The 24,967-nt window shown below is 39.8% G+C and overlaps 1 protein-coding gene across 2 annotated transcripts in view; it reads left to right on the forward strand.

Annotated features, from left to right (window-relative positions):
• KHDRBS3 (KH RNA binding domain containing, signal transduction associated 3) overlaps window positions 1-24,724 on the forward strand; it is a 139,202-nt gene extending 114,478 nt beyond the window's left edge. For both annotated transcript variants that reach the window (XR_013217090.1, XR_013217091.1), the window contains one exon: window positions 24,495-24,724. The gene's annotated coding sequence lies outside the window, so the exon portion shown is untranslated. The remainder of the gene's footprint in view (window positions 1-24,494) is intronic.
• Window positions 24,725-24,967: the final 243 nt, after the last annotated feature.

Raw genomic sequence — 24,967 nt, forward strand, 5'->3', positions numbered from 1 at the left:
CCTTCCAGCTTTGTCTAGAACAAGTTGCTCTTGAAAAAAATGAAATGGAGGAAACCTTGGGTCTGACCCATAGAAGTAGCACTAGAGGATTATTCCACTGGATGCTGTATAATGTGGAGGAGATGACACTGATCCTTGGTGGTTTAAATGGAAACATCTATCTTATGAGACCTCTGAATCAACTGAGACTGTCCAAATATTCTTGAGTAGCATAAGGGTTGACGTGGCTTACCAAAGTATCAGAGTTATCCTCTGGTGGGTAAAGTTCTCACACAATGGAGGACTTTTCATATTGAATGCTGCAGATGCTCCACAATCATGCTTGGGGTGATTTTGGGGGCAATCATTTGTCTTGAGGGTCAATTAAAAAATAAACATTTACATTTTAATTAATGATATGTCCTGTGTGCACAAGAACTAAAAAGATTATGATGATTATGAGGCTATGTTGTTCTGTGTAGACTGAAGGTGATCCCTATTTCTTCTGGTTACAGTGACTCTCTTTCCTATGTGTTGCTCACGAGAACTCGGCATGATACAGTTGTAAAATAGTGTAGGTCATTTTTTCTAAACCCAACTTACTCTTTACTTTTGTTGAACCAATTTCTTTGATAAAGCATGACAGTAAGATCTCATTTGTTCTTACACTAAAAAACAAAAACACTCCAGTGCTGGGAACTTTTTTTTAGTAAGTTATCTTTTACAAGGCTTGGCAAGTACTCCCTAGAAAACTAGAACACTGCATAGATGACAAAGGAATCATTGGATTAAGTTTGATTCATCTTTTTCCCAGTTCATTTCGACAACAAGTCACAAGATTAGTAGAGGTTTTGATGCTTTTGCTAAAAAATGTATTTACTGTGTAGGAAGTCATCCTCTTCATAGTAAACTTTGCATATTTAGACATTCCAAGTAGGAAAACAGTTCTAGACTTATGATGTTTATGAATGATCATAAATGAATGACTTTTACCTCAATTTTTCATTCGGGTGAACATTTGGACTTTAACTTAACCACTCCAAGACATCATATATGACTATTCGCTTTGGCCTTATGTTTCCAAAACCAGAGACTCACCTGTAAACAGCATTATTTCAGCATGTACTCCTGAAGAACCTTTGTTAAGGGGAAACGCAGTGAGTGGAGTATACCGAGGTTAATGTATCAATGAATTGAGTATACTGGTGTTCAATAAGTCAATTGTTTTTCTATGTCATGCTTTGTTGAGCCAAGTGACTATTATGGCATCAATGAGTGTATTGATGAATATCGTGATATTGTATAATGAGCATAATATTCCAAGTCTTTTTAGGGTGCACTAGGGCTTAGCTGATGTACAGTGGAGTCACTGCTTGTGCCAGGTGCCAACCTTCGTGGCAAGGTAGGGATAGAAATAAGGGTAAAATTTGGCATTCTGGTAATATTTAGCTACACCACTTCTTTTGTAAAATCCTTGGCATTATCACCCTTCTTGAACTATGGCTACTCAATGAAAATATGTCTATTAGCCAGATATGCACTTAGACCTTCATCTATATGTGGTAGCCGCTTTTAGTATTTATATATATATATATATATATATATATATATATATATATATATATATATATATATATATTTGTTTTGTGCACTATTATATATTTATCAAAAATTGTGGTTTTAATAAGTTTGTGAAAAAGTAATATTTTAATAGGCATATATTTCTGAGCCCTTTCTAGATAAGTATGTGTAACTTAATGTACCACTATATTCAGTGAGCATTATTCCAAGATTTTTGCCCCTCATCAGTACAGAGTAGGATGTCAGAAAGTTGGATATAATTTGTCTTAGACAATGGTCAGGGCGATCACTGGCTTTCAATAAAGAGATCCAATCAGCAAAACCCCAGAATCAGTGCTGTGTATAGATGGGACTCTGCATTGGCTTTGTATGAGCTACTTCACAGATGGTCAAATGACTTCCCAAAAGATCTAATTGTCTCATTCATGTTTTTGGCAAATTCTAAACAAAAATGTTTATGACGAGCTCCATGACTGACAACAGTGATATGGTATGGGGGGTTTATAACTGTGGTATGACAAGAAAGTGTGAATATATCCTAACTCTCTGGAGTTTTCTTGGTAGCCCTAACACTAGCAACTTTCTTAGGTTTTTAGCTTTTCTTTGGGTTACCAAAGTACATAAAAGAGTATTTAATTAAGCAGCTCTCTTACAAAATAACAGTCGTGTGAAAAATAAAAAATATTCCATATAGACAATTAGTTTTGACTTCAACAGTAAATGAAAGAATATGATGGCACTGAACAAAAAACAATTCTTCAGAAACTTTTTTTTTTATAAGTGCAGAAATACTATTTACGTCTATGAATCTAGTACCTGGAATCCTCTCATTTGCTAGATACATTTCTTAGCTGTCTACCTGTCACTGAGACTGACTGACCCTTTGTTACTCATCCATGAATATTTTTTTTATCTGTGAGAAGATAAAAGGATTTCCTGAATGCACCGGCCATTTCACATCCTACAACTGCGTCTAGATGGAACTTAGATCCTAGCTTTGACTTGGCCATACATGAGCCTTCCAATACTATTTTTTTCAGCCATTTCTTGATAGATTTCTTGGTATATCTAGAGTCATTGTGATTTTACAAGTTCTCTCTTAGCTGGAATGAAGAATTCATGCTGAATTCTATGATGGCGAACTGCTGAGACCTTCATATAAAAGAAGCCCAAGCATCTCCAAGTACATGCTTTTCATCATTATTTCCTTGGTCAACATGTCTTCTTACACTATGGCTTAAAAAATAGTAATGCCAGAAGTATGTTCTTCCTGAAATCTTTACGTATGCTTAGGTGTGCAGTTGTGTTCCATTTATACAGTAATGGTCTATATGGTATATAATTGTCTAAGGGTCACTTCCGTCTTTCTGTCCTTCTGTCTGTCACGGATATCCATTGGTCGCGGCCTCTGTCTGTCATGGAATCCAAGTCGCTGATTGGTCATGGCAAAACACCCACGACCAATCAGCGATGCGCACAGTCTGGAAGAAAATGGCCGCTCCTTACTCCCTGCACTCGCTGCCTGGCGCCCGCATACACCCCTCCGGTCACCGCTCACACAGGGTTAATGCCGGCGGTAACGGACCGCGTTATGCCATGGGTAACACATTCCGTTACTGCTGCTATTAACCCTGTGTGACCAAGTTTTTTTTACTATTGACACTGCCTATGCAGCGTCAATAGTAAAAACATCTAATGTTAAAAATAATAATAAAAAAAAAATCATTATATACTCACCTACGCCGCCTTTCCCGCTCCTCGCGATGCAAGCGGAACGTTCCGGTGGCAAGGATGGTCTGGCAGAAGGACCTGCCATGACATCATGGTCATGTGACCGTGACGTCATCACAAGTCCTGCGTGCCTGCACAGAAAGGACCTGCCGTGACATCACGGTCATGTGACCGCTACACGGTCATGTGACCGCTACGTCATCACACCCTGGAACCGGAAGCTGCCGCCTGCACCCCACACAGGCGACAGAGCTACAACGCGCCTGCGGAAGGTGAGTATATGTTTATTTTTTATTTTTTTAACCTGTGTCATACGTGGCTGGGCAATATACTACATAGCTGGGCAATATACTATGTGACTGGCCAATATACTACGTGGCTCTGTGCTGTATACTACGTCACTGGGCAATATACTACGTCACTGGGCAATATACTACGTCACTGGGCAATGTACTACATAACTGGGCAATATACTACGTAACTGGGCAATATACTATGTGGCTCTGTGCTGTATACTACATCACTGGGCAATATACAATGTAACTGGGCAATATACTACGTCACTGGGCAATATAATATGTGGCTGGGCAATATACTACGTGGCTGGGCAATATACAATGTAACTGGGCAATATACTACGTCACTGGGCAATATACTATGTGGCTGGGCAATATACTATGTGGACGTACATATTCTAGAATACCCGATGCGTTAGAATCGGGCCACCATCTAGTTTATAATATTCACTTATATAGCACCAACATATTTTGCAGTGCTTTACAGATATTACACATTACTGTCCCCATTGGAGTTCACAATCTATATTCCCCTACGGTATGTCTTTGGAGTGTGGGAGAAAATCATAGAACTCATAGGAAACCCACATAAACACAGGGAGAACATTCAAACTACTTGCAGATGTTGTAATTTGTGGGATTTGAACCAGGACCCCAATGCTACAATGCAAACCACTGAGCCACTGTGTTTTCCTCCTGTTACAGCTTATGTATCATGGTGGTAATTCACATTCCTCTTCAGTGCCGCCCTACTCACCATCGTCACCATATGGTTTCTCTGCGTGTCAGTCCAGCTCATTTAATTTTGCCTCTTGCAATACTCCTCAGCATTGCTGCATCTAAATGTGATTCCATTTAATAACAATAATAATAATAATAATTTTATTTCTATAGCGCCAACATATTCTGCAGCACTTTACATTTTAGAGGGGACTTGTACAGACAATAGGCATTAAGCATAACAATAAACACATACATCAACAGATACTAAGGGGAATAAGGGCCCTGCTCGCAAGCTTACAATCTATGAGGAATCTATGAGGAAATAGGGGAGACACGAGAGGTGGATGGTAACAATTGCTTTCATTGTTCAGACCAGCCATAGTGTAAGAAATCGGGTGTTCATGTAATGCTGCATGAACCGGTTATCAGCAAGAATACGTAAAAGTACAGACACAGAGGGCTATTAAATGCATAAGGCATACAAGAGCATGATTCAAGGAACCTGGTTATGGTAAAAATTTTGAATGAGCAAGACAGGAATAGTTAGATTAATATGTTAAGGCGGTAGGAATAAATGCTTTTTTAGTGCACTCTTAAAACTGTGAGTATTGGGGATTAACTTAATTAACCTGGGTAGTGCATTCCAAAAAACTGACACAACACGTGAAGAGTCTTGGAGACAGGAGTGGGAGGTTCTGATTATTGAGGATGTTAACCTCAGGTAATTAACAGAACAGAGAGCATGGGTAGGGTGGTAGACTGAGATGAGGGAGGAGATGTAGGGTGATGCTGAGCTGTGGAGTGCTTTGTGGGTGAGGGGAATAAGTTTATACTGAATTATGGAGTGGAAGGGTAACCAGTGTAATGACTGGCACAAGGTAGAGGCATCGGTGTAACAGTTGGTGAGCAATATGATCCTGGCTTCAGCATTCAAGACAGATTGGAGAGGGAAGAGTTTGGTAAGAGCGAGACTGATTAGTAAAGAAATTACAATAGTCCAAACGATATAAAAACTCTTGGAGCAAAACAGCGCAATAGGGTTTTATCTGAGATTAAGAAGTCAATGCAAGGTAAAAGCACTCACCAGACGTGGCTTAAGACAAGCATTGGAGAGATTTGCTGCCGCAGATCCACGGATCCACGAGGGACCGGCCATTGAGAATACAATGTAGGAGAATGTGGTCAAATTCTGCGCTGCTGAATCATGTAGTCCAAAGGTATTATTAAAAGTGGTCTTTATTCTTATGTGGTATTTCCTGATGAAGGAGTTCTTTGAAACTCAGAAACGTGCTGAATAAAGACCACTTTTAATAATACCTTTGCACTACATGATTCACCAGCGCAGAATTTGAACACATTTTCCTACATTGTATTCTCAATAGTCCAGACGATAATGAATAAGAGAAACAGTAAGAGTTTTTGCAGAGTTGAAAGTAAGAAAGGGTCGAATTCTAGAGAGGTTTTTGAGGTGCAGATGACAAGAGCGAGTTAGGGATTGGATGTGGGGGTTGAATGAAAGCTCTGAATCAAGTATGACCCCAAGACAGCGGGCGTGTTGCTGGGTAGTAATGGTAGAACCACACAAGGAAATGGCAATGTCAGGCATAGGTAGGTTAGTAGAGGGAGGAAACACAAGGAGTTCAGTTTTTGACAGGTTCAGTTTCAGATAGAGGGATGACATGATGTTGGAGACAGCAGTAAGACAATCACTGGTGTTTTCTAGAAAGGCAGGCGTGATGTCAGGAGACAAGGTGTATAATTGGGTGTCATCAACATAATGATGGTACTGGAAACCAAATCTACTGATTGTTTGTCCAATAGGGGCATTATGCAGAGACAAGAGGAGGGGACCTAGGACTGATCCTTGAGGAACCTCAACAGTAAGGGGAAGAGGAGAGCAGGAAGAGCCAGCAAAAGATGCAGTGAAGGACCGGTCAGAGAGATAGGAGGAGAACCAGGATAGAATGGTGTCCTTGAGGTCAATGGTGCGGAGAATAGTGAGGAGGAGCTGGTGATCCACAGTGTTGAATGCTGCAGAGAGAGATCTAGGAGAATTAGCATGGAAAAGTGACCATTAGATTTCGTTTCAGTAGAGTGTAAGGAGTGGAAACTGGATTGAAGAGGGTCGAGAAGAGAGTTATCTGAGAGATTGAGGATAAGACGGGAGTGGACCAGGTGTTCAAGGAGTTTAGAGACAAAGGGAAGATTAGAGACAGGTCTATAGTTAGCAGCACAGTTTTGGTCGAGGGATGGTTTTTAAAGTAATGGATGTAGGATGGCATGCTTAATGGGGAGGGAAATATACCAGAAGAGAAAGAGGTTGAATATTTTTGTTAGGTGAGTGGTGACAGCAGAGGAAATGGACTGGAGGAGATGTGAGGGAATAAGGTCACTGGCGCAAGTAGTAGGGCGAGAAGATGCAATGAGCCTGATCACTTCTTCTTCTGTGACTGGATCAAAATCAGAAAGTGAGCTAAATGCAATAGGGGATGGAGGACAGTGCATGGTATGAGGGGATTGGGAGAAAATTTCCTCTCAGATATGGTCAATTTTTTTAAAATTCCATTTGGCCTTAGGGGAATGTGGCTTGTCCTACAGAGATCAGGTTCCCTGGCCAATTCCTCCCACTACTCCTGTCCCAAATGTCGGTTCCTAGTCACATTGTCTGCTACCTGGTAAAATCCACTTGATTTTGGTGAGATTTGATAATCTGTCTTGTGTTTAATCCTTTACTTTAATATAGGACATATCTTGAACAAAAAGTGAATGAAAAAAAATATATATATACAGTGTACATATATGCATATATGTCCAATAGGGGCATTATACAGAGACAAGAGGAGGGGACCTAGGACTGATCCTTGAGGAACCTCAACAGTAAGGGGAAGAGGAGAGCAGGAAGAGCCAGCAAAAGACATGTATATACAGTGACGTAAATAACTATTTGATCTCTTGTAGTGATGAGCGAGTATACTCGTTGCTTGGGTTTTCCCGAGCACGCTCGGGTGGTCTCCGAGTATTTGTACCTGAACTGCTCAGAGATTTAGTTTTCATTGCCTCAGATGCATGATTTACAGCTGATAGACAGCTTGAATACATGTGGGAATTCCCTAGCAACCAGGCAACCCCCACATGTAAAGAGGCTGGCTAGCAGCCGCACATCATTCAGCTGTGTCAACAAAAACTAAATCACTGAGCAGTTACAAATATTCGGAGACCACCCGAGCGTGCTCTGGAAAACCCGAGTAAAGAGTACACTCGCTCATCCCTAATCTCTTGCTGATTTTGTAAGTTTGCCCACTGACAAAGACATGAACAGTCTATAACTTTAATGGTAGGTTAATTTTAACGTTGAGAGATAGAATATCAAAAATAAAATCCAGAAAATCACATTGTGTAAATTATATAAATTTATTAGCATTTTGCAGTGAGAAATACGTATTTGATCCCCTACCAACCATTAAGAGTTCTGGCTCCTACAGACCAGTTCGATGCTCCTAATCAACTTGTTACCTGCATTAAAGACAGCTGTATTACATAGTCACCTTTATAAAAGACTCCTGTCCACAGACTCAATTAATCAGTCAGACTATAACCTCTACAACATGAGCAAGACCAAAGAGCTTTCTAGCAATGTCAGGGACAAGATCATAGACATGCACAAAGCTGGAATGGGCTACAAAACTATTAGTAAGACTCTGGGTGAGAAGGAGACAACTGTTGGTGCAATAGTAAGAAAATGGAAGAAATACAAAATGACTGTCAATCAACATCGATCTGGGTCATCATGCAAAATTTCACCTCATGGGATATCCCTAATCATGAAAAGGTGAGAGATCAGCCTAAAACTACACAGGGGGAACTTGTTAATGATCTCAATACAGCTGGGACCACAGTCACCAAGAAAACCATTGGTAACACATTACGCCATAAAGGTTTAAAATTCTGCAGTGCCCGCAAGGTCCCCCTGCTCAAGAAGGCACATGTGCAGGCCCGTCTGAAGTTTGCCAATGAACACCTGGATTATTCTGTCAGTGATTGGAAGAAGGTGCTTTGGTCAGATGGGGTAAAAATTGAGCTCTTTGGCATTTTCTCAACTCATTGGGTGTGGAGGAAGATAATTGCTGCCTATGAACCAAAGAACACCATCCCCACTGTCAAGCCTGGAAGTGGAAACATTATATTTGGGGGTGTTTCTCTGCTAACGGCACAGGACTACTACCACGCATCAATGGGAGAATGGATGGAGCCATGTACCGTAAAATATTGAGTAACGACCTCCTTCCCTCCGCCAGGTCTTTAAAAATTGGTCATGGCTGGGTATTTCAGCAAGACAATGACCCAAAACATACAGCCAAAGCAACAAAGGAGTGGCTCAAAAAAGAAGCATATTGAAAACTTATGGAGGGAGATGAAGCTCCGAGATGCCAAGCGACCGCCTCAGAATCTTAATGATTTAGAGATGATCTGCAAAGAGGAGTGGACCAAAATTCCTCCTGACATGTGCACAAACCTCATCATCAGCTACAAAAAACGTCTGACTGCTGTGCTTGCCAACAATGGTTTTGCCACCAAGTATTAAGTCTTGTTTGCCAGAGGGATCAAATACTTATTTCTCATTGCAAAATGCAAATCAATTAATGTAATTTATACAATTTGATTTTGGGGATTTTATTTTTGATATTCTACCACTCAATGTTAAAATTAACTTAAGCTTAAAATTATAGACTGTTCATGTCTTTGTCAATGGGCAAACTTACAAAATCAGAAAGGCTCAAATAATTATTTCCTTCACTATTTAATATCTAAAGTCTTTCAGACCATCTTGAATAATGCAAAATTCTGTAAATACATGTATGATTTGCATATATCTTACAGATTTAAATTCCATTTGAAGCATGCATTGCTTGTATGAGGGAAGGCTGCTTTGTAAGTTCAGTTTTAAGAATATATCTCTAAATTTCCCATGAGGCTGTCTGGCTTCGGCATTATTTTGTATTATGCCAATGACATTTCTGTCACATTTTTCCATTAAGGCAGCAGCAGTAATAGGAAAGTTCTTGGCATCATCCAGTAAAAGCTCCAGCTCACTACTTATGTAGACCTTTCTAAGTTCAAAGCCAAAAGTCCTGTTATTAGGATTTACTTTCAGTACTGTGGGAAATCATAAATATCTAATCGTGATACCATGGCAAATAAGAAAGCTCCGCATCTTCTACTTTACTTACTACTTTTTATGTGTGATTGACATCTAGCTAAAAAAAAAGACTTATGATGGGAAATTCACATTTAAATCATTACTCTTAAAGGCGTATCGTAACTAAACTCATCAATTCCATAAGATGCCAATGTCATGGATAAGAGGGGGACAAGAAAGGATATTTTTGGGACTTCTACCCATTAGGAGAATGGAGTTACCCTAAACCCCATAAGAGGTTACGTCCTGAGATATATATCAATTGTGTACATAAAGATCAATTAGCCGGACAAAGGCCAAAGTATCCGTTTGTCCTCCGCTTTGTCTAAGCATGCATCAGTGTGTGGCCAGAAACAAAGTATGGGATGGCAAAGGAGACTATACTGTTCCATCTCATAGTCTGGTTAAAAACTTCTTAACTCCATTTTCCATAAATCATGTGAAGTGTAAGAGAGAAGGCGAATAGTGAACTCTTAAATGGGAAAAGGGTTCCTGAAAAGGATTATCCCCTCTTAAGAAGCTCTTGTTCCCTATAATAACGAATTGCTCTTTCCTCATCAACCCTGGTTTAGCGCAGAATCTCTGATATTGCTCCTGGTGTCTGGTATTGGCTAATATGATGACGTCACGTCAACATCTTGATGCCTATCAATGATCTCAGTGGCTCTGACCATGTAGATTGGACGCCCCCTAAGAACCGCTCATCTCAATGTTTTGTTGCTGCACTATTGATATGATGTCAGCATCTTAACCAATATTAGACACCTAGAGCAATTCAGTGCTGGATCTGATATTGGTGAGTAAAGTGTTTTGTTTTTGTGCAACAAACTGCAGTCAGGGATAAAGATTTTCACAATCCCCTGCTTGGACATGGGGTTCAAATTTTCAAAATTAAGAGATCTCAAAGATGGGACGTGTAAACAGTAGAGATGAGCAAATAAATTTGCAGGATCCTGGTCCATCAGCCAATAGTTGCTGGAAAGGACCACTGAAACCCATCTCTCATCTGCTGACATCTGTGGTGCCTATTTTTATAAGCCAGCCTGACGTAAGATTGCGTGTGTGTCACGCTGCAATGATGATGTCCTTCCAGGCAGGCTAATCAATAGAGACAATATGGATGTCGGCACGTAGATCGCGTGTGTCACGCTGCAATGATGATGTCCTTCCAGGCTGGCTAATCAATAGAGATGATGTGGATGTCGGCACATAGATCATGTGTGTCATGCTGCAATGATTATGTCCTTCCAGGCTGGCTAATCAATAGAGACAATGTGGATGTCGGACCGTAGATCGCATGTATCATGCTGCAATGATGATGTCCTTCCAGGCTAGCTACTCAATAGAGACCATGTGGATGTCAACATGTAGATCACGTGTGTCATGCTGCTATGATGATGTCCTTCCAGGCTGGCTAATCAATCAAGACCATGTGGATGCCGACACGTAGATGGCATGTGTCACACTGCAATGATGATGTCCTTCCAGGCAGGCTAATCAATAGAGATGATGTGGATGTCGGAACGTAGATCACGTGTATCATGCTGCAATGATGATGTTCTTCCAGGCTGGCTAATCAATAGAGACAATGTGGATGTCGACACGTAGATCGCGTGTGTCACGCTGCAATGATGATGTCCTTCCAGGCTGGCTAATCAATAGAGATTATGTGGATATCGGCACGTAGATAGCGTGTGTCACACTGCAATGATGATGTTCTTCCAGGCTGGCTAATTAATAGAGGCGATGTGGATGTTGGAACGTAGATCGCGTGTATCATGCTGCAATGATGTCCTTTCAGGCTGTCTAATCAATAGAGACCATGTGGATGTCGACACGTAGATCGCGTGTTTTGCACTGCAATGATGATGTCCTTCCAGGCTGGCTAATCAATAGACACAATGTGGATGTTGACACGTAGATCACATGTGTCATGTTGCAATGATGTCCTTCCTGGCTGGCTAATCAATAGAGGCGATGTGGATGTCGGCAGAATTTGGTTCTCTGGGCTTCCATCCAGCGACCAGAGATTAAAGACCCAGTCGCTGTACCAGGGTTCCAAGAATCGATTCACTTATCTCTAAAACATAACAAACATCTGTTAGATGTCACTCATAGGCATCTGCATGAACGGACAAAAAATAGCACGTGAAATTATACCAGGTCATTAAACATTTGTCCAGTAATTCAGAGATAAAAAAATGTAACATCCAGGCCATTTAAAAAATATTTTCTCAATTTCCTCTACCTTTCACATTTATACTTCCCCATTTGGATCTTAAAAATTCAGAAAGATCGGAAGACTAAAAATAATTTGCCTAATTTTTTTTTTACGAGCTCTGTCAGCACAGAATTATAAGTCAGGAAAATAGCGGTCTCTTAGGAGCGCTGTGAGGGCAGCAAGGGAATTGAAAAGGGAAAGCAGGATTCAACGCAGCTCCAGCCGTGCACTTTCGAGAAGGAACAAATTAAACTTCCACCTGATGAAGATGGGGTACCATTGAAACGCATTGTGGTTTACACCAATATTTTTTGTCTTCATTTCAGCGCTCATGTGACTGTGCTTGTTTTTTCAACTGTCATCACAGAATGACTGTTCAAACCAAATGCAGGAGCTCGGTGAAACATGGAGGGAACAATCATTTAGGTACATATCCACCTACGTGGTTTCCTTTAATCTCCACCCCACTCTACCTTCATTGATGGCTCTGGCAGAGAAGAGTAGAGATGGATGGAAAGCAAGCAGGTGGGAAGGTATATGTAAATGATTGGCCATGCCATGGTGCCCTGTTTGATAAGTCATTCTGTGCTAAGTCCCTTTAAGGAGTGACTGTGTAGTCTTACAGCCCCATCCCATTTACTAAGAACTAATGGGTTGTAATACCAAGCATAGCCACTACTAAAATGATGGTGCTGTGTCTGGTAAATGATGAAAAGGATGTGTCCCGCCCAGATGCTAAGCGGGGGAGGAACCAAAAATCAGACCCAGCCAATCTAATATTGATAAAGAGGGATATTAGTTTTGTATTTTTAGATACCAGTTTTAAAATATCTAACTTTGTCCCTGTGTGATAATATATGTAAAGTTATTCATATTTTTTTCAGTATTTTATATAACAGGACAGGAAAGTCATCTTTTTTAACTGGCTCCGTCTGTGATGTATTTTTATAAAATAATTCAAAAGTTTAACCAGGGAAAAATGTGACGGGGAAAGTTCTAATGTCACTTCCTAATATATACATGTATATACATTTTAATGGCTTAATTTAATCTTGCCTGCTATGATGTGGTTTAATGAGACCTCATGAAGACTCGTCTTGCTTTGGAGGGGTTAGGTTCTCGCTTGCTTTTGATGTAGCATGAAAGTAACCTTATGTCATATGTTTTCACTGAGTTCCATTGAATGTGTGCATACATTATCAGAATGCCGAGTAAATTACCTGTGCGGATACAAGGCCTTTCAACTTTATTCCCCTTTCTACCTTTTTGATTGCAGTTATTTGTACAGTAATTAAAATGGTTTGCTAAGTAGTCGCGTTGACATGGAATTTATAAATGCATTTCTCAATGGAAAAAGTGAATACAAAACTATGAAAAAGTCTTAAGTCTTTGCCCCTTTAGTAATGCCTCCTTTGTTGCAAATATCTTGTTTTTCATGGGTAAAAAAAAATTGTATATGAACTTTTCATGTAAAATCTTGGCTCAGAATCCAGATTGACTTTGCTAAACTAATTCGAACACTTGAATATTTTTTATTCTTGGACAATGAGGTGCGGTATTATCTTGGTCTTTTGCACCATTTTGTTCCAGTTTATGGACACATTATTGGTCTCTTCGATGTAGAATTCAAGGCTTTTTCATTAAAAGGGGTTTCCAGAACTTGGATATTGATGACCTATCCAACTGTCCGAGCACCATCAATCTGATATTGATGACCTATCATACAGGGAAGGTATCAACAGGTTTATGCTATGTATGTGCTATGCTAATTCCAGTGATGTGGTTTAATAAAATCAGTGTTTTATCAGCAGGAGATTATCTCTACTGGACTAGGTGTCTGGTAGTCCTCCTGCTCTGTGTAACCACACCCCCATCACTGATTGGCAGATTTCCAGTGTATCTAGAAATCTGCTAATCAGAAGTGTGGGTGGGGTTATAAAGAGCTCAGCATTCAGAGCACAGCTCGAACTTCAGCAGTGATTTTATCAAAATTGCACCAAGCAAACCAGTAAGTGATACATCGCTTGAATCAGGGTCTCTAGCCCTAGATCATGCCTCTCTCAGATGGGGTAGCAAAACCGTAGTTAAAGATTACCTTTAAATATGTTTTTTTTACTTAAATGTATGTAATTTGGTGAAAAATATTTTTTTGCAGTTGGGTTTCATTAAGAAATTTACACCGGTTGCCGTCTACAACCTCTGTATTGCACTGTCTATTGTTGGCTGCAGAATGAGTTAACTAAGAATCTTTCAGTGAGCTTGTTCTGACAGTCTGGAGGGGAGGCTGTAACTCTTTTTCTCATTTTCACTCAATTGTGACCACATCAAAGATGAATGTGCAGGGAACCCAAGAACGTAAACACCAAACAATACATTTTCAATGAAATTTAATTGAAAAAATATATTTTTGCCCCAAATATGTGCAGTTAACTAAAAAAAAAAAAAAAATTCTGTTCCGTGGTGGAAAAGTCAAGTCAGTGTCACATGGATTTTTGTTTTACGCTATAGGAGCTCATCATTTGGCAATTATTCTAGGGTAGAATATGGTGCCATATGGATGCAGCATAAAAAGGCACAGGAGGAGTTTATAGCCACACAGTGCAGAACTGTAGGAACTTTTTACAAGAAACGTTGGCCAGTATGCACAGTAATGGAGTCATACGGAGGGATTAGTGTGAGTCGATGGTGAACTGAAGAAGCCCTGAATTAATTTGCAACTTTTTCTTATTTGTCATGGCACTGATTATGCAGTGAATTTATATACTGTACCATAAAAAGAAATGTTTTTTGTGCCACAATGTCTTACATTAAAAATAATAATAAAAAGTTGTGTCTGTTCCATTTGTGTTATGATAAAGTATTTCTATTATCAAGGCACAGAATTGGCTGATGCATGAGTCAGATGACATAATAAACCAGTTATAAAGCTCCGTACGGAGCACAGCACAATGCCGCATTCAGTAGAAGACTAAACCCACCTCGTTATAAATGGACAACACTGCAGATGAGTAATACTCCGTCTAATCCATTCCTCACAGTATGGGAATGAAGTGCTAACGTGTCGGTGAAAGACCCTGCAGATTGATAATGATGATCCTTTTCATTATTCGACCATTTAATGCTTTATTTCCTCTATCACTCTGCTAGATTTATTTTTTTGTTTCATAAAGGCTCGTAAAGCAAATTATAACGTCAAAAAAGAAACAACATAAAATGACGTCGTTTGGAAAACTAAGAAAGGGATCAACATGTGCTTCACATTCGATCTGAGATAGACGATCTCACGAGGGTCAGATTGGCCAAAATACTAGTGGATCCGTCAGTGTGATGAAATACACAAATAAGCACTCATTCCTGTGGACGACTTTTATGAAGTTTAGGTTAGGACTAGCGGAACGCACCAAATTATAAGAGAGATGGTATAAGATTCGTTCGCAGCCCAGGGTCCACCGTGCAGAGATGGAACCTGCTGCTGAGTAATGACGGACTATATGGCGGTACAATGTGGATACACACAAGGGTTAACTTCACTCTGCGTGAAGGAAGCAAACCCTGTTGCGTCACAGGGCTGCGGTACCTCACCAAGAGCACAAGCAAGGAGTCTCAGGACTCTATCCCAAGACACAGGATTAGAGTACCCACAGACCACTTGCGCTCGACACCGCAACTGAGTTGTCAAAGTAACAAAAAATAAAACTTAAAGCACAAGAGTGCGTGCTGTGCCGCTTTGGTGGATGTCACTAACCACCCACACTTGGGATAGCAAAGCGCTCTATAAGCGCACCTCGCCGCACTGGCAGTTACAGCAATAGACACTGTATCATGTGTCTTTATGTTGAGAGCTTAGTCGGGCGCTAGACAGCAAGCATCCACCTTTTGCAAACAGTCATACACAAGGGAGGGGATTTTAAAGAACGACTTGCACTCATCAACACACACCTTCCCAGAAAGACCAATAGGAGTAAGCCACAGAAGAAGAACACCTTCAGGACCTTCCTAAAGGACCAATGGGATTTGCTGCAGTATCTAAGCATGTGACCCTTGATCTCCAATGGGAGATCTTGCCCTGGGCATGCTCAGAAAGGGAAGAGCAGGACTTAGTCCCAAACATGTCTGATCGCAGCTGCCCAGTACTAGCTACAATGGCAGAAGCAGGAAAAGAGGAGTAACCAGTTGTCCAGTATCAGCCTGAGCTAGACGCTGGGGCTGACGTCTCTGCTAAGCAGACTCCACTGTGAGCTGGAGAAGAATGGGAGACCACAGCAGAGATGGCCCAAGATTCCCCCTGAGCAGAGGCAGGATTTCAACACCCAACACGGCCCCCCCTCCTTGGACCTCGCTACGCTCAAAGGCAGCAATGAGCTGTGGAGCTCGAATATGTTCAGCAGGCTCCCAAGACCTGTCCTCTGGGCCACCAAATAGAATTTTTTGCCATGTACCACCTTGCACCCCAAAATAGCTTTGACCTCGTAATCATCATATGAACTCCAGCGTGGGAACTTTTCCAAGGCTCCAGTTCATGAGGACATCCAGCAGAAGGCGCCTCACCGTGAATGAAGGTAAATACAGGTTATTGACCTACATTACCTTCATTCCTGGGGTTTTACAGGCACGAGCACAGCTGCATTATAGCAGAGCTCCTGCCTGTAAAATATTTTAACCCTTTCAGATGGATTTACATCGTGGGACTTTACAGATCTATGGAAGGTATGTACATTGTTGGTTTATTATTTTTCCTTTGTTACAGAACGATGGTCTTCAGGTGGATTACCAGTATAATAAAATATTACAACAGCCTGTGTCTTTATTTCATTAAAATACTTTGCAATATTGTGTGTGTGTTTTTTTAACCATTTCATACAATTGGATTAATAATGGATAGGTGTCATAATTGACGCCTCTCCATTATTAATCTGGCTTAATGTCACCTTACAATAGCAAGGTGACATTAACCCTTCATTACCCCATATCCCACCGCTACACGGGAGTGGGAAGAGAGTGGCCAAGTGCCAGAATAGGCGCATCTTCCAGATGTGCCTTTTCTGGGGTGGCTGGGGGCAGATGTTTGTAGCCAGTGGGGGCCAATAACCATGGACCCTCTCCTGGCTATTAATATCTGCCCTCAGTCACTGGCTTTACCACTCTGGCGGAGAAAATTGCGCGGGAGCCCACGCCAATTTTTTCCGCGATTTAACCCTTAAATTTAATAGCTACAGTGCCGAAATTTTGCACATACACACTACTAACATTAGTAGTGTGGAATATGCAAAAAAATGGGGATATGGCATGGTTTACTGTATGTAAACCATGTCTCATATCATGTCGGATTTAGGCAGGAGAAATGAAAAGCAATTGAATTACCGGCTTTTCACATATATCGCGCTGAAGTAAATATAAAAATATATAGATTTTCCATTAACTTGCATTGGGTTTCGTGTTTCGGCCAATCCCCGACCCCGACTTTTTAAGAAGATCGTTCGATTTCACTCGACTCGACTTTTGAGAAAGTCGGGTTTCATGAAACCCGACTCGACCTCAAAAAAGGAAAAGTCACTCAACCCTACCGTGTAGGCGAAAGATATGCTTGATGAACAATGCTGCCAGAGCCCATGCAGAAGGTAGCTGTGGAAGAGGCACCAAGTGCACCATTTTGGAAAAATGGTCAGTGATCACCCAGATAATGGTGCAGCTATGAGACTTGGGTAAGCCCACCACAAAGTCCATTCCAACCATCTCTCAGGGCCTGATCACCATCGGCAGGGGGTAAAGCAACCCAGCTGGCTGTTGCCGAGGAAACTTGTTCTTGACGCAAGAGACACATGCCTGAACATAGTCTGTGACATCACGAGCCATATGTTGCCACCAATATGTCCTCGCTAGTAGCTCAGATGTCCTTTTGGACCTTTCTGCAGTATCTAAGCATGTGACCCTTGATCTCCAACGAGAGATCTTGCCCTGCGCATGCTCAGAAAGGGAAGAGCAGGACTTAGTCCCAAATACATCTGCTCGCTGCTGCCCAATACTGGCTACACTGGCAGAAGCAGGAAAGGCAGCAGCAACCAGTTGTCCAGTATCAGCCTGAGCTAGACGCTGGGACCGACGTCTCCGCTGAGCAGACTCCACTGTGGCTGGAGAAGAATGGGAGACCGCAGCGGAGATGGTTCGAGATTCCCCCTGTGCAGAGGCGGGATCTCGACACCTAACAGTTTATTTACTAGAATTTTAGTCTTTTGACCTATGTGCTAATTTAAGGATGAACCTACAGATTAATTCCTAGTGAGCCTTGAGTGTGAATAGTCTCTTACAAGACCATCGATCGATCATGCAGATATATTGCAGAAGGTTTGATCAATAGAGTTCCTGCTACTGTGACTTCCTGCTACTGTGACTTCCTCCTCAATCGCTAAAATGACAAGACTGAATCACTCATTTGAAGTTTCTTCCGCTATGGGATTTAGATGACCTGTGTAGAGAGTCTACTAATCTATCTTAATTCTTGGAAAGCACTTGACTGAGTTATTCTGCATGTTTTTTAGACTGAATCACTCAGTTGAAGGTTCTTCCGCTATGGGATTGTAGATGACCTCGGTAGAGAGTCTACTAATCTATCTTAATTCTTGGAAAGCACTTGTTACCTGAGATCTTCTACATGTTCGTTTTAGATACTGATGGTTATGCCCATATTTAAATCTACACAGATCAAAATTTCTGACTCTACCATGTGAAAAAACTATTGTCCAGTTTATTGTTTCCATGCACCATTGATAAATTTATCTTTGCTCGGTAGGGCCTCCCAGGGGAAGGACAGTAGAAATCCGAGACACCAAATATTCATTCTTAAAGATCTTCAATCTTTATTACAATCACAAAAAAACACAATAGTGAGGAGACATGGAAAGGCAATGTTTTGTCCATTTCTGGCCTTTGTCAAGCCTAAAAAAATCTCTGGATTTCTACCATGTAAAGGTTTTGTGAAAGTCCACTTACAATTTAAATGTTCCCACTTCAACAGTATTAGTAATAAAATAATATTATCTTTTATTTTATTATTCTTATTGGATGATTTTCCCATTCCAAACCAAATGATCTTAACCACAGTTTTACAAATTTAATCCATTCCCTGGATCGACCATAAATGTATGATACATGTAAGTCCCATCAATGGCATCTACAACTATCTTGATAACAGAACCCCGTCATGCTCTACCAGAAAAGGAGAGGTGTCCATCCCTCTGTGTCATTTGTATTAATGTTCTGAAAAATTCTCATTTTCAAGACACAGTGGCATGTAAAAGTTTGGGCATCCCTGGAAACAATTACTATTATATTGAGCAGTTAAGCAAGTTGAAGATGAAATGATCTCTAAAAGGCCTTAAGTTAAAGATGATACATTTCCTTTGAATTTTAGGCAAAGAAAATATTTTTTTTTTCATTTAAAAAATTATAAAAAGAAAATTTTGCCAATGCCAAATTTTGGGCACCCTGCATGGTTAGTACCTAGTAGCACAGACAATCATTAGGAATTATCAGTCTGTATGAAAACAGAGGCAGGAAATGCAGCAGCAATTTTGTGAGGAATCTAGATAAAGAGAGGATGTCACACCTTAGTCATAGAGATAGGGGGAAAAGCAATAAAACACTCAAGAAACTGTAAATATAGTGTGTGTAAGAGTAGCAAAGAAGAAAATTAGTATGTAAGGAACAGGTTGTTAGTTACCATCCATGTACTTATTGCCATTTATGATGATGTTTCTTTGGCATTATTATTAAGGCTGTATTTACATTAAAGAGCATTTAAGGGGTTGGAAAAGTTCTGAGGAGATCTCAGGGTGTCAGACATGTCTATCCAGGACAATTGGAGGCTTTCCAATTCTTTCAATGTGCTGCAACCCAATAATAAAAAAAAAGCGGAAAAAAAAGCAAAGCTTGAGAATTCAAATTTTCAAAGATTTGCTTATTTCTAGTCAGGAGTCGAAGACTTAACAAGTATTTAATTCTTGATAGTATAAAAGTCACTATCTAAATGTGAGACAATAAATAACTGACTACCTTGAGAATTCATTTGTTGAAGTGGCAAGATGCCTTGTAGGAACCGTAGCCCTGATGACAACCCTTGTCTCCTGCCAATCAGAGCTGACCTAGGGGACACAGAATGGATAAGAAAAAGAATTCTAGCACTAGCCATCAATTTTGCAAATGTAAATGTAAACTTTCCGGGATATGGACATTGGGTAAACACAGTAAAGCAATCTTACTCTGTCAGAAATGTCCAATAATAATATTTAGTGAGTAATAATCGGCTCAATATTTATTCAGCATTTTGCTTGTAAAAGGAATATTTCCAAGATCACATTGGTTACTCAATGTGTTCCAAACCTAAAATAAGGAATATTTGCAAATATACTTAATTTTCAATAATGTAGAAAAGGAAGGAGAGAAACTGCCGCATTGAGATCAGTGGACTGTTGAGAGGTGGATGGGATGTTAAGCGTTATCTCCTCTCCGAATGTGCACCTACTGGGCACACTCTGCCAGGCTCTGTTGTATTAACTTAATAATAATAATAATCTTTATTTTTATATAGCACTAACATATTCCACAGCGCTCATCACTGTCCCCGATGGGGCTCACAATCTAAATTCCCTATCAGTATGTCTTTGGAATGTGGGAGGAAACTGGAGTACCCGGAGGAAACCCACGCAAACATGGGAAGAACATACAAACTCCTTGCAGATGTTGTCCAAGGTGGGATTAGAACCCAGGACTCCAGTGCTGCAAGTGCTATCCACTGAGCCACCATGCTGCCCCTTAACTTAATGGAAACAAGCTGTACACTATAAAAGATAAAAGCTCTAATTGCAGATCGAAAAAGCAAGTCAAATGCAAACTTTCTAATTTTCTTGCTGTTTAACTAAAGCAATAACTTGAGAATACACATTTTAGGCTAATTAAAATATATTTATTAATTTCTTGATTATTGGTACCCATTTTTTGATTATATGACTATTTGAGTATTCATATGATAATGAGAAGGATTGCAGAGGGTAATAAAATATTAATGAGCAAATCAATCTCACTGCCAGATACCATTATGCACTCAAACTACTAACTAAAAGCTTAGAATAAAAATTAAAAATCTATTAGCAGCATAATAATGGTTTCTATGTAGAAATTGGATATATTGTTTTGTATTAATAAAAGATAATCAGTATGATTGGTAATAAGTACTATACAGGAATAGCAAATGGTTATGCTTTCCAGTGGGACAGTCACAATTTATTCATGTTTATTCGGGTTGACCCATAGAGACAGTTGGCTTGTTAAAAAAAGGACTGACCGGAGATCAGATGTTATCACTAAGGGAATTGTATGAGTAATGACTCGAGATGAGAATTTATTTGAGTGGAATTTAATTTTTCTTGAAATTTACCGAAAAATTATGGTCTTCAGAATATAGACTTTTTGCAATTTGCTTTGCTTGAATTAGGCAAAATGGCTGCTAGCTCTGGCCATTTTGCTGAACTGTTGAGGGTTGGCAAACCCTTACAAAATTAAAACTCATCTCACAGCTCACCTGTTCTTGAGTATGCCATCCGATCTTCTGCCACTTTTATTTCTGTTTTGTCCCTTAGGCGCATCCACTTTGGCCTGCTTAACTCCATAGCTCCTGGCGCTCAACAAGCATCCTGACATCCTGACCTCTTGCCATGACATTACAAAGTGCCTCTCTAGAAGTACTGAACGTGCCTTGTTGAAGTACATCATCACATTGTAACGTCATGGTATGCGCCATGATGGCTATGCATTGCAGTGACATCAGAGGCCTAGTGGGCACTGGGAGCCATGGTTCAGCAAATTGTAAAGAATGTACGTGATGAAGGAAGATGAAAAGAGGAGGCTAGACCAATCGAACAGTAGACAGAGTGACTGGCGGAACAGCTAAATTATCATTTACTTTTATTTGGCAATTATTGTGGTCTGGGGTGTCAATTACAATCAAATTTCCCTTTTTAATTTGCATGATTTGTTGAACTCAAATATTGTCAGATTTATTAATCTCTAGTAATGAATAAAGTTGAGCGAATTTGTTCGGTTTGGTTCCGAATACGATCGGCAGAGAATAGTTTTTTTTTGAATATTCGTCAAACACAGCCGAACGTCATTAGAGTCAATGGGAGTAGAAAGTACCAAATATGTTCGGAGCCGAACATCAAACATACAGTCGGCATGAATAGGCAAATACCAATATGGCACAAATATGTCACATACAGATTCGGTGTCCGATTCCGAACAAATTAGCTCAACTCTAGTAATGAGGTATTAGTTTGGCAAATATGTATTCATTCAGTCCTTCAGATAGAAGTTGCTCCCCTCCCCTGCCCAATAAAAAGAAAAAATAAGAAAAATTTTATAGGAACACCAGTGCTGGTGGCATTTAGTGCACGTCTGCCAGAATAGCTGGCACACGTTCAACGCATCCAATCTCCAAGTGATGAGAAACTTTGTAATCAAGTCTTGTTTTGTTAGAGCATTGTGTAGTTTTTAGGGCAGTGTTAGAGAATCCATCCATACTGTTCTCATTCGTAGAATCCCACTTTGTTTTAATTTTAGTCTTTACTGGGTGGCAAATTGCTATTATTATAAACTCTCTTGGGGTCAAACCTTTGGCAAGATCATTAGTTGATATCATTAGAGTAAAGGTCAGTTAAATTCTAGTGGATTGGAACTCCTGACAAATTTAGCATTGTCCTATCAACTACAATACCATGAAATCAATAGGATACAAGAACATATAATATTTTATGATTTTTTTAAAGGTTGTGCATGGTAATGGTAAATGCTATATACATATATTTTTTTAATTTAGTTCTGTATCTTAGTTTAGTAAAATGTGATGGTGTAAGTTGGATCAGTCCTGGACTTGTGTGAATGGAGCAGTAGGGTGCATGCATGACCGCTTCTCCATTCATACCGGGGAGATAAAACATCAATTCTTCGAATAGAGAGAAGCGGTAAATGTTGTTGGTGGGTTAGCCTAATCTATTTCAGTTTTCTCTGTTGGAATCCAAACATTTGGTGCTTCTTGTCAACCAATTCAGATTGCAAAGAGATGGACTCTAGTGATCTTCAATAAGATGGCTTCTGCATACCCTGCCTTTGCTTTTATACTGGCACTAATAAGCGCTCCTAATTGGCTGAGCTATAACATGTGGTTACTGCAAGGCATTATGGGGAAGCTTACGCAGTTATAACTAAGGTCATGCGAGCCTTCTCTGGATGATGAAATGGCCTACTTTTTGAAAAATGGCTGAGCATTTTTTTTCACGATTTACAGAACTTTAATGGCAAATTATTAGAATTTACTGGGTTTTGCGTATTTTCAAAATATTTTCACAAATGCAATTCACATTTGATCAGTTCACTCATCTGTAATGTCCAGTATCAAAAACTTCCAGGAAAATTGAAATCAATGTGTGGGATCTTGACTCATATTACTACACTTCTGTATCCCATAGTTTTCAAGCTCTGTTTCCACCGCTTAAACTTTGTTTGTTTATGTCCAAATTTGGCCATAAGTACTTGATTGGTGGGGGGCTGAATTCTAGCACAACAAGAGGGCCTTAATTTCCCTTTTGTAAGTCATATGAGTGGGTGTTTCCGATATTGCAGCTCAATCCCATTCAACCAAGCAGCTGGAGAGGGTCTAGAAAGTCAAATCAACGCCAAACATTGATGAATAATCCATGTTTAGGCTGCATAAAACCCATCACAGAGATGTTTGAGGTGAGAAAAAAGGCATCTAGGTATATAACCTTGTGAGTTATTACAGCTCTGTTCTATTAAATAACATTTCATTAGTGGGCTCTGCAAACAAATATCAGGCTTTGTTTCTGGAAAAATAGCAAATCTCATTCTTTAACCTATTAATCTCTAATGAGGACTTACTGTATTACACAGAAAATTTAAATTAAAAAAAAGCATCTTGCAATGCCTACTTTCACCTGAAGGGGCACTGTAGGGAAATTCAACAACTGCTTTCTGGTTCCTCTCAGAGATTGTTTCACCGCAAAAAACGCTGTACTTATGAGATATATTAAAATGTAACCTTTAATAGTTAATTAAAAATACCACGTATATGTGAACAAAAATCGAACTACCATCACCAAAAATATTAAATGGATGACAGAAAATGAACATGGGGGGTGTAGTACCTCACCCTACAAGGTCACTGTCCTACCCCTGCCTTGCTGCGGTTGTCACCCTATATCTACTCACACAGCGCCCCCGCTTACCGACAGCTGACCCTTCTGTCCCTGTTAAGCCCTTAGTAGCGTGATTGGGATGACCCAGTTGTCTTCCCTTTAGTATTTTTGGTGATGGTGGTTCGATTTTTGTTCACATATGATTATCTTATTATAGGGATCCCTTTAACAAGATGAAGAGGTCTGCTTTCATTTTGATCTGCATGGGAACAAAAACTGGAATATACAATAAAAAAAATAAAAAAAACTATCTGAGAGGGCCTTCCAAAATTGCAATGAAAACTGTTTTGGAGGGGGTTCTCCAAGAAGATGTGTCAGTATGTGTAATTTATGGTGGAACTGAAAATTTGTCTTGCAGGTGTTCATCTTGTAGTGGTGGTCTATGGAGAGGCTTTACTGAAATTCTTTTCACCTATTTGCATGACCCTTAATTTTAGGCATTTTTAATCCTTTGTTACGTTGTCATTTATCCTAATATTTTACCCTGATGTTTTATCTTTCAGGTCTTCTCATTCTACATACTGCTCAGATGGCTGCAGAACTGCTCAGTATTCACCAATGTGCCTACAAAGACGACATTGCTTTGGAACGTTGCATCATTATTATTTATTATTAATGTTTTTTTCCTGTAGAAAAGATTTTCAGAGCATTAAATTATCAATGATAAACGTCTACAAGCGGTTTGTGTTCTAAAAACCAATAAATTCCTTTTATTCTGTATGTTTCCATTTGGAAACAACATTTTTGTGTCTTGGTCGATTTCTATATATTATTCATTTGTACATCCAGGGATTGTCCGGTGTCGAATGTATATCCTGCTACATGAAGCAAATCTATCCAATTCTTACACACTATCTCAATCATAGAATGAAAGTAATGTATGTCACACACACTGTAGATGCTGGTATAGAATATTTTTTCTAAAATGATCGCCATGCAAACAGCACATATCAATAAAAGATTTGCAGAAATAGGT

Source organism: Ranitomeya variabilis, chromosome 6 (genome assembly GCF_051348905.1).
Source record: "Ranitomeya variabilis isolate aRanVar5 chromosome 6, aRanVar5.hap1, whole genome shotgun sequence".
NCBI lineage: Eukaryota > Metazoa > Chordata > Amphibia > Anura > Dendrobatidae > Ranitomeya > Ranitomeya variabilis.